Below are 12,214 nucleotides of genomic sequence, written 5' to 3'. Positions count from 1 at the left end.
CTCATAAGCCTATAATGCTTGCCTTCACAGCTTATTTCACCCTTATTGGATCACAGATAACAAAGCCCAGTGCTCATTCTTGCTCCTTTTTTTTCAACCTTCATCTATTATACTACTGTATTGGGGAATGGGTGTCACAGTATTAGGAATTATTTTTTCTCCTGCTGATGTTTCAGAGATACTTTTAAATTCACAATTACATGATGTCACTTTTGAACAATAAAGTTGTGAGTCAGATTAAAAGTGCTTTTCAACTTCTATGTTTATAAATTGCATTTACTGCTAGAAAAATTACTCAGACTTATAGCTAGAAAATGTGAAGTATTCAATGAAATCAAACTGAATTCAGAAATATAAATAATGTTTTAAAGCAATTATACACACAACCCTTGGAAAGCTGTTTTCCAATTATGTCAGGTAGCTTAGTTTACATAACTGGCAAGAACAAATGAGTGTATAGCAAAAAAGAAAAGAGATGTTAAAATATCTAAATTCTTCTCTGAGGATTACCATTTCCCTAATCAAAGTATTATCTTACTACAGAGATACTACTTAAATATTTATATGCAATAGAAGTGTTTAAATTATTTTTCATTTAACGCTTTTTTACTTAGAGTTTTACTGCCTTTTGGTCCACCTCAAAGTCCCCATTGTACTCGACCCATTAAATGAAGTTAGGGAGAAGATAGTCTTCCTTCAACAAGTCTAATGTATGCTACAGAAAAAACGCATGAGAACAGAGATAGACTTACAGTGTACATTGAGACTCAAGTCCTTAGGTTCTTTTTTGGGTTACTTTTTTTTTTTAATTTTGAAAAACCTTACACTTTTTTCATACTAAAAATGTATAGCCCTAGCTATATTTACAGAATTTACTGTGGCACCTTAGCTGTACTATGGCATCTTTATTGCATCTTCACAAAACTTGATCTAATTGCTATGCTGTATAACCAATTGATTATGCATTTTACTACTGATTCCCAAATTCAACTTGCACCAGAAAAACATGCACTGGGATGCAAATTCCTTAAAGGGCAGCATAGATTCCCCTCTAAGAAATATGGACATGAGAAAATTGTCCCTTCTTAATCATAAAAGGAGTTTTACATGGGCGATTTGTGCAGTTTCCTTATGTTCAAACAGATAATGTGGTCACATTTCTCAAGTCAAATTCTAATTTAATTCAGAAAGAAACTGAAAGGAGAAGATCTTTCATAGCTTGGCATCTGGACCCTGTGATTACCTTCCAAAGACGAGGAGAAGCGGAACGAAGTCATGGGTAAATTGAATGCTGCTTCAAAAAAAATATAAGCCGTATTTTTGTCAAATAGAAATAAAACATTTTTAAAAGTAATATTTGGGCCTGTCTTGGTGTTTTGTGAGTCCTTTTTCATGGTAACAATCTCAAAAAAAAAAAAGCAGCAAAGCTATTTTTATTATGTGTTTGACCAAGCAGAAAGTAATGGAATATGAAATGTGGAATATAACTATTTGGTATGCTTACCTTTATAATGACTTACAGTGATGAGTTGTACTGTTCAGCACATACCCCTTTGTAATGTCAAGTTGAATTTTAGAAAAAGTATAAATTTGGTTTTAGTAATCAGAATTGCAGAATAATGATATTCAAATTTCTTTGTTCAACTAGTTCTAGCTCAGAAGGGAGCGGAAGGTAGAAACAGTGGAAAGCTAGTTTGGAAAGGATTGTTCAAATTTACTGGGGCGTGCACATATAGCTTTTTGAATATATGTACTTATACATGTACACAAGAAGGATCCAGCCAGCACAACAGAATTGCACACATTATTTGTGGTAATCATTATTGGGTGCATATGTATCCTGTTAGTACCTGCACATTCATCCTACTGGTCTAAGGAGCAGAAAGTCCTTATTTACCACTCATTATTGTTTTTGTCCACGGCAGCAGTTACTTGCTTTTTTCTGCTGTTGCTCTCCTTGTTTCAGTTTTTTACTATCTGTTGCCTAATGGTAAAAAAGAAAAGTTCAGATCAAAGTAATCTGATGTAAGTAACTGCTGATTTTTGAAGCCAGATTTCCAAGATTCTATATTCTTCCAAGAACATCTTTTTTGTTTTATTTAGTTGTGAGATATATTGTCCTATGTACAATTTGGTGGCTGTTTACAAAATAGACTCACTGCTCAAATAGAGTCTTTATAATGGCAAAGTTTTGTGAGGGGACTGTCTGCTTCAGAACTAATCTAGATGAGGAAGCTTCCCACCTCTTCACGTAAACATCCAGTTCACAAAGGATGTCACTGCAGGTTCTCAAGGGATGAAAACACCACATTGATCATTTAGTCCTCACATGTCTGTGTGGAAGGGAACAGGTAAGTAATGTTCTTTTGCAGAAAAGCCTAATTTTTAACTAGTTTGCCCCATGTCCCACCTCACTGAGGCATTCTTTGAGAAGATAATGAATAAAAAGAGTCTGAATTCTCCACCATGTTTTACAAAGGAGCTGCAAATATCCCATTCTATATTTTTATATTCCAAATGTAATTAGACTGAGCATTTTAAATGACACAAGAAAAAAAATATTCTTTTCAGAACAGTGTCTGTTGGGATTAAAGTTGTTAGTAGCTGTATTTTTAGTTCACATATATCTTCTAGACTCAAGAATAAATGGTGGTTTGCAGATGGTCTTAATGGTGCATGGCTGACTCTAGAAAAAGAACAGTCTCTTCTGCGATGCACTGATTTACAGATGCTAAAGAAAAGCTCTTAAAATAAGGTTTATAAACTTTAGATTGAAACATTTGAAGCCTAAGTGATTAACTAGCAACTCATAATTTAACTCATAAAAACTTCCTTTTTCCTCTTCTGAATCGTTTTAGATCATCTATAATTTTCTTGCATGTATGATTACTAGCTATTTGTTGTGTAAGGAAGATAGGCAGGAGGAGAGACTGGGGTCAGGAGGAAATAAAAGTATCTTTAGGCAAAAGAATGTTTCATCCCAAAGGGGTAGAAAATGGCAGTTGTGTTTCTGTGCTCCTGCCAGAATAATACAGATGTAGGGGCTCCTTAACGCAATTCTCAGCTATAAATTGCATAACTCTGCTGGCCTTAGTAGAAATACATCTATTTGTCTGTTGTTTCACCTGTGCAGGACAGAGCTTTCCCAGAACATCATCTTAGCACTCATTTTGAAATATGAGATGAGGTTTCACTTAGTCCATCAGTTAGCATATACTCAAGTATCACATTGATTCCTTAAATATACATGATAAGTTGGTCTGCTGCACACAGGATCTCTTGGTATTTATATCATAGGTAGTTTTGGTAAGGCCATTGTTGTGCTTCCATGCATGATGGAGTGACTGAATTGAATGCAGTGGTGAATGCTGCCATCTACAAACACAAGTCATTTGCAGTTCACTTTTTAGATTACTACTCCTCGAAAACTGTTTGGGATATTCTTTAAAATCATGAATATGATCATGTCAGAGTACAATCATTGTAAATTTAATGAAAATCGAGTGATTATTTATGACAGTAGGTGAAAAGTTCAAATGGTTTTCCAATATTTAGTGTGAAGATGATTCATAATAGTCTCTGGAATCCCTGTGGAAATGCATGTGTAGCTATTCTTTTCAGTTACATAGCAGTGTCTTTGTATATGGTGTTCAATACCAGTGTTCACAGTAAGGACTGTCATCCCATATATCTACTGCATGCTTCCCTTGGTGATAGATTCCAGTAATGTTCATCATTATGCACCAATTTTATATGTTGCCTTAATGGTCAAGGCTGCTCAAACCTGGGTGCTGTCTTTTTTGTTACTTCCACCCAGGAAAATGAGAAGGACTGATTCTTTGCTGTGTGCTTCAGAATTGAAAACCTCATTGGGTTAACAGGGTTACCTTTCCCAACCCAACTGTCAATCTCAGTCCCTTCGAATGTCACGTTTCACAGGTCAACCTATAGCTTGTTAAGCTATTTCAACAGTCAAGAAGTAGTAGATGTTTAGTTAAAATCTTTATGCTGTGCAACTTCCATTACATTTTATCTGTTTCCCTATCTAATATCACTGCCCTCTAACAGAATACATTGCTCTAAGAATGATTAGAAATATCCTTTACTCTCCCCACTGCAACCAATTGACCTCCAAACAGCAACAAGAGAGATCTGGAAAATAACCTCTCTCAAATTTAAACTCTTATTGTAAGTCTGAGTTCTTCCTGGAGCTGGGAGTCACAGTAAAAGGTCAGTGCATTGATACAGGGTATATTAGTGAACTGTACCTCATGTTAGCCCAAAACCTGTAGTGCTTGAGGTAAAAGGAGTGATAAAACGGCTATGAAAACTTTCCTATCAGTATACTCGTTATGTGGGAAGGATGCTTTTGTGATGATACAGGGAATCAAAGTAGTTATTCACAGATTCATTTTTGGTCTAACAATCAATTAATGACCCCAGGTCACAGAACTCTATTTTTTAATACCTCCTTATCTCTAAGCAGCTTAGGATAGTGATGGCCTCTTGGTCTTTTTCTTTCCTTCTCTCTTTTTTTTTTTTTTTAAAGATGTCAAGTGTCAAGGAAATTTATATTTGGGATTTGAAAAAGCTCTGCGTCTTCTACAAGAACAGGAATGCTTTGATTAATTTTGATATGTTTTCATTGACAACAGTATAAAAAATATTGCTTATAGTAATGTGTCTAAAATGTTTTCAGCCAGCTTGGTAACTGGGCAAATAATTTACCACACAGGCATTACTCAGAGCTGGTGTTTACTTCAGAGTCCAGCAGGAGATGTCAGCGGAAAAACACTTTGTGTTTAACATAAGATGTGAATTTTGTTTTTGTTTTGGCATTGGATATTTATGCACTTGCAAAATGTTATCAACAACATCTGATATTGTTGATTGTGATATCTGATTGTGATATTTCCATCCTGTGCCATTTACGTTTTTTGAATTCTGAAGATTTAAATGTGTTTAATGATAATGACAAATACATAAAAGGTTTGGTTTGGCTAACAAGAGATTCAGCATGACCCCAAATTCAAACTCACTCTGTTGAATTGTCCAGAATGAGTTAAATCCAATAAATAAATGAGAAAATATCTTTATTATCTCAATTTATAAAGCATTTCATTTTTAATTTTTAGTTGGTGTAGATAAGATGTTTGCAAAATCTTATCTATAGATTCCTGGTGTTCCAACTTAGTACCTTAATTTACAATTATCCTTCTATCTGCAATTTTAAGAGTTTGTTTTGTTTTGTTTTGTTTTGTGATTTTTTTTGTTCTTGGTACCTATAGATTTTTTCTTTCCCCCCCCCCTAAAGTGGAGGTCTGATACATAGGGTCACTTGTATAGTGAGTAAAGGACAGCTGTCTCTTATCCCACTTCTTTTAGTTTTGAAGACACACAGACAGCCAAATGATTTTCCATTCAATTAACACTGCCTCACAATTGACTGTATATCTCTATTGCGTACTTGGTGTAGGATGGATAGCTGTATACATTTGGTCTGATGTGCCACAGTTGTTCCAGTGGCCTTGATGATGATGTCGACTTGCACAATGACATTTGTTGATAGGTGATACAACCCTTTAAATGTAAAGCTATGTTTCACTATAATTCTAAATTTTAAGTAATAGCATTTACATTTATAGATTGAGAGGAACAGCACATTAATAATTTTTTAATTAACTTCTTTATGATCATTCTTTTTTTCTCTGTTCCCTTGAGTAATGCTTGCTCAACCCTATGTCTATTGAGGCTCCTCACTTTGCAGGCAACCGACACAGGGAAGACAGACATGTAACAGTTACCTGCTAAATGACTGGATACATTCTCTTCAGGAAAAAATAAAGAATCTCTTCCAGAAGGCAAATTGTAGTGTGAATAATAACATGATGACATGTTATTCCCCTTCCTCATGATTTCTGGAATTCAAGGAAAAGTTTTTAGAAGGATATAGCCTAGTGGTTTTAACCTTTTAATCAGGAAATTCTTTTATATAATGAACAACTAAATACAAATTTCATGTTAATGTGCGTATTGTAGCTTCTGTATGTAAGTTGATTATTTAGAGCCCTAAACAACATTTCATGATTAAAAAAAGCCAAATGTACAACTGCTATAAAAGTAGTAAAGTATTTAGAGGAGCTGTATTATAAAAGATAGGTCTAGCTAAAAATCTATTCATAGCACTAAAAAGTATTCATTGGGAAAATATGTTAAAAGCTCAGACTTACTGATACAGTCCATCTTCTAAGTTCCTCACTTCACTGCCTAATAAAATGTAGGATGCCAGCTATCTAACATATCTGACGTGACTGATTATACATAGAAAATATTTCTTGGAACATTATTATAACAAAGCTTTCAGATGCTTTGCTAATTTCTAAATAAGACATACCTCTATACATATATTTATTTTTGAAAAATACAGTTCTTAATCTCCTGCTGCTGAGAAGCTCTGAATGTCGAGTACTACAATTACAACTTATTTTGAATCTTCACAGGATAACAGAAAACAGTGAAATATTTACAGCAGGTAAATATTTTGATGTTTTAAAAAGAAATCTAGTGGTACTTCATTCTACTCTTATAGCTAACAAATCCGTTGCTAGACTAGTTATATTGGAAACAGAGTGGTCCTTTACTTTTGTGTATGCCACTTCAAACCATTTAGGGTCCTAATTGGAGATGAATAGAACGTAAAAATAACCAGAGAAGACTTTTGGGCATCCTTAGTAAAGGTTTTGATATTTTTGGACATCTGAACTACACAAACTCTACTAAGATAGAGAAGAACAGAAAAACAGACCTGTATCAAATTCTTTACCTTTCAAAGACTGAAAATTATACTGTGAATGAATTATCTTGTATGAAATGAATATGTATTTCAAAACACATGATGAGGTCTCTTTTGTCTCATAATTTATAAATACAAAAGAAAATGTTCCACAGTATTACTATGGGACAGCCTGTCTCTTTCAGTCTACTTTGAGCTTTGAGCCATATTTAAATAACAAATCTGAACTTGCTTGACATGTAATTCTAGCTTAAATAGGATATAATGTTTTAAACACATTTTCCAAAAGTCTTTGTTAGATATAATTGCAGCTCAAATATCATGCCTGAAAAGAGTTTTGGAAACTTTGACATTGTCATCTGACCAACCAAACCATGTTTGAAATTGTTATCACTACTGCATTTGTAAGTGAGCTCAAAGCTCGGTGCAGACAAGCTGACAGGCAGCTTCTTGGAAGTATTGTGTCATAGTAACCTTAAACATGGCTTTTCCTTTTGAACACTTTAGTAGTTGAGATAAAGTGGAAGCATTTTGGCAGCCCCACAGTCTTTGATCCAGTCTGTGGGAAAAATAGTGCTGAAATGCCCCTAGTCCTGAATTATATAAACCATGCTAGGATGACAGCTATCTGTCCTTTCCCCCTCTCCCCCTTGCACAGTTACAATAAGGGTTCCATTTAAACTGCAAACTTCTTGATGCAAAGAAAAAAACTGATCTAAATGTCTTTAAAAATCCTAACATGTCATAGAGGCTACCATAGAAATAAAAGAATAAATAATGTTGTCTTAGACTTCCTACCATTGTTGCAGCTCACTCATACTCCTTGTAAACATGCTACATCTGATTCAGCAAATTCTGTGGAATTGTCCTGAAAATACTTCAGTATTTCCATTAACATTTCTGAGTCTCCATTAATATTATGCAATTAATACTAACTTTAAAATCTTCCTCTCTATCTTGGTTGTTGGAGAGTATGAAGGACTAATGTGTTTTTACTTTATGGATATCACTTGCCTCTTAGTTTCATAGAATCATAGAATCATAGAATCATTAAGGTTGGAAAAGACCTCTAAGATCATCGAGTACAACCGTTGACCCAACACCACCATGTCCACTAAACCATGTCCCTAAGCATCTCATCTAAACGTCTTTTAAATACTTCCAGTAGTTTGCCTGTTTCTGATGTTGTTTACCTGATTTCAGAGAATTAAGGATGTTGCAAGAAGAAGAGGAAGACTTGGGAGTAATAGTGTTATTGTAGGCAATAAATTGGAAAATTGTGAGGAAGATACTGACTGAGGCTATGCCTTCAGCTAGTATGGCTGTGTCTGTTTTTCTCAAACAGAGTATCAGGATAAAAAGATGGTTGTCAGAAGAACTGGGGCCTAGAAATAGTTTGGCATTTTTAGTGGATAACATGAAGCTGAAACCAAGTCCATGAGAGATGACAAGGGCTTGAAGGATGCATACGGCTAAGTTACAAGTAAAACAGCTTATTTTTCAGCCAGTGATAGGCTAGGATATCAGGATTAGGATGTCAGGATCTTCTGACAACTCACAGATAAAACAGCCTTAAAGTTAACAATTGAAATTTGATCTCTTGATTGGAGAACAGGACACTGTAAGCTAAAGATCTGGTGTGAGCAGGGGAAGCCTGAGTTTCTTCCCAGAATGAGATTTAGCAGGTCTTCTCTTTCCTCTCAGTGGGACTCTGAAAAGAGATTAAAAGGAATCTAAGATGCAAATCACTTGGTAACTGCGACAAAATGCAGTTTTTAATGCAGTCTTGCCATAGAAATTGACTGGCTCTATTGAGAGGATGAATTCAAACCATGTTTCAGAAATCCAGCATATCAGGAAGTAAGACAGAAGAAGTTACATTCTTCCTTCACATGATTCCTGAAAGCTATTGCATTTCATATTCAGTTTATCTCAAAACTCCCTTTCTCCGGTCATCTGAATATGCACTTTTGTCACATAATTTATTTTCTGACAGTGACCAATAAAGGAAAGAGAGGATGTCCCACCTACTTCTTGTTAGTCAGGGCAGGGCATGCTGAGTACAGTGGCAGCCAGAGCTCCAACCAGTGAACTTCTCCCTCTGCTTTGCCATATGAGGAAAAGCAGGAAAAGAAACTTACCACCAATAACACCACTAACGTTACTGCTGGAGCATTGACTGCTGCTGCCACGAGTGCCATGAATCCATTACCCCCTGACTCCTACACCATGACCATTTCCTAGACTGTTGCTCTGTGTTGTCCTCACAGCAGGATTTGAGGCCTCTGAGGTCCACAGGTGCACTCTACACCACCCAGTGCGATATTACTCCTACCTCACCCAGCAAGACAGCTCCCATTGCCCACAGATTTGCCACCACACACTGCTGCGAGAAGGCCTTTGGGGTTTGGGAATAAAAGGCAGTAACCCCTATGTTTCTACATCAGTCCTGTTTATTGCTACCACTGCTTTTCTCTTCTCCAGCTCCACCTGTGCCCCTTCCTTACTGTCCTGGGTTCTCCCTTCCCTCTCCCTTTGCTATTGTACATGTTCTGTCTTTCCAAGTTCATCCTTTCTACTTCCCCCTTGCATCTGGATGCAGGCAGCCACATTTCAGTTCCTGGGAAAATTATGGAGCAGGTCCATAATGACAGACGCTTTTTGCAGGCACGGGAAAGATAAGAAGACTTATGGGAAAAGCCAATGCATTTTTACCAAGAGTAAACCATACTTAGCCAACCAGATTGTCTTCTATGATGAAATGACTTGCTTAGTAGATTAAGGGAGAGCTGTAGATAGAATTTACCTTATTTAAGGTAAATATTACTTAAATTAAGTTGTTTGACACTGCTTCCTACAACATTCTGTGGACAAGCTGATAAAATATGGACCGGAGAGATGGGCCACAAAATGGGTGGAAAGCTGGCTAAACTGCTGAGCTCAAAGAGTTAATGGCTCAAGGTCAAACTGGCAGCCTGTTATGAGTGGAGTTCCTTGTAGGGTGATACTAGATTCAATATCTTCCCAGATGACGTGTTTAATGGGATTGAAAGCACTGTCACTGAGTTTGCAGAGGATACCAAACTGTGAGGAGAGGTAGATATGCCGGAAGGAAGAGCCACAATACAGATAGGTTGGAAGACTGGGCCAACAGGAATTGCATGAGGTTTAACAAGGATAAATGTGAAGTCCTGAACCTGGAATAGAACAATCCCAAGAAGCAGAACTGGCTGGGGTCTGACTGTAGTGTAGCTCTGCTGAAAGGGACCTGGGTATCCCAGGGGACAGCAAGCTGAATGTGTCAGCAGAATGCCTTTGCAGCAATGAAGGCAAACCATATCCTGGATTGCATGAGCAAGAGTTTGGCCAGGAGATCAAGGGACGTGATTATTCCACTGTACTCAGCACTTTGTAGGCTCTTTAGAATATTATGTCCAGTTTTGGTTCCCCATGCTTCAAAAGAGAAACTGATAAAATGGAAAGGGTCCAGTGGAGAGCCACCAAGATGGTTATGCTGTTGGATAACTTGACATGTGAGGAAAGACTGAAGTATTTGGATTTGTTCAGCCTATAGAAGAGAAGGCTCAGGGAAAATCACAGTCTGACAATAGCTCAAAGTTTAAGTATAGAGAAGATGGGGGTTCTCTCTTCACAAGGGTGCAGAGGACAACAGGCAATGAGCACAGATGGTTTCAGAGGAAATTCCAGCTGATATAAGAAAAAAATTCTTCACTGTGAGAACAATTTAACATTGGAATATATTACCCAGGGAAGTGGTGGTCTATTCTTCACTGGAAATATTTGGGACTTGGCTTGGCAGGGGCCTTGATAATCTAATCTAAGGCCCTGCCTTCAACAGAAGTTTGGAACAAATGTTCTCCAGAACCCCCTTCCAACCTAGTCTTTTCTGTGATTCTGTGATTTTCTCCATTCCCTCTTCTGTTTTCCCATTGTTCCCAATCTTGTTTCTCCCTCATTCCAACCCCAGCCTCGGTGTGGCCTGAGCAGCTGCAGTTTTTCTTTCCTCCTTTTAAAACCTACCCTCAACTCCAGTCCTTACTTACTTTTTCATGGAAATTCTTCCCTCAGCATTATGACTGCCAGACACCCATTTACAAGAAGAGTGCCTACCACCCCTGTGTCACCTCTAAGAGAGGACAGGAGGTAGGCTGAGGAAGGGCAGTCCTGATCTTGACTCTGGTGCTTCTACCAATGGTAAAGACAGTCTTTCTCTTTTTTTGCCTGTCCCTTGGCTAGGAAAAAGCATTTGACAGGATGGATCAGAGAACCCAACACTGTCCTTTTTTTAATGCTATCTCAGTGTCTGCCTTCCCAGGATGCTAGCCAGACTCTAGAAATATGTTGAATTGGGTTGAAGAGTCATGTAGACGAGGCTACACTAGAGAAGAAATTACATCCAGTGCATCACCTTAGTAATCTCTCCCCTCTCCTGCATAGGCACTCCTGCAGACTGCATGACATCGAGCCAATGGAACTTGAAACCACGCTGCAGAAACATGCCTGCAAACCCTTATTTTGGTTTCTTTGCCACTGTATCCCACCCAAAGGCAAAGAATTCTATCACTATGAACAACCACAAGAGTGAAGAGAAGCACAGTGAAGAGGGATCTCAGCAAGGTGTCCATGGTCTTAGCCTGACAGTATATGGGCTCATTTATTTGGACTTTTTGCTGACCAAAAGCAGAAAAACCTGACTGGACTTCACTGGACTTGACTGCCTTGGAAATAGTATAGCAATGTTCTCATTGCATAAGTCCTAATAAAATTCTAAAGATCCCAAGCTTCCGGTCAACAAAGTGGGAGTGGTTGAGTCACCATCCCTGGAAGTATTTAAAAGGCGGGGAGATGAGGCGCTTAGGGACATGGTTTAGTGGGCATGGTGTTGTTGGGTTGATGGTTGGACTCGATGATCTTGGAGGTCTCTTCCAACCTTTAATGATTCTATGATTCTATGATTCTATTTAGGAGTTAGCCTGATGAAGCCATAAACTAGATAACCTATTATGGTTAATAGCTTTCAGCTATTATGGGTAGCTGAAAGCTCACATTTGTTCACAAAGGACTGACCTTTTTCAGAAATATTAGTAAGATTTCCATCATACACGTGTATCTAGGTTGGTGTGGATGAACTGGCAGTAGTTATTAACATGTGAATAGACCTGCGATCTTTATACAGGTAAGTCCTTACAAGAAAGGACTGCTGATCAAGAAGGCTCTTTGGTGTGAAGAGGTGGTTGTCTGTGTGACCATAGACTTTCTGTTCCTTAAGCCCAAGTAGAAGGTATGCAAATAAAACCTCTGCAGCTGCAACTGAAGGCAAAAAGCCAGATACTTGCCAGAAATGCAGGTGAGAAACTATCCTGGTTTCGGCTGGGATAGAGTTAATTTTCTTCCTAGTAG

The sequence above is a fragment of the Pygoscelis adeliae genome, unplaced genomic scaffold (genome assembly GCF_000699105.1).
Source record: "Pygoscelis adeliae isolate BGI_AS28 unplaced genomic scaffold, ASM69910v1 Scaffold101, whole genome shotgun sequence".
NCBI lineage: Eukaryota > Metazoa > Chordata > Aves > Sphenisciformes > Spheniscidae > Pygoscelis > Pygoscelis adeliae.
This window is presented reverse-complemented; position numbering follows the sequence as displayed.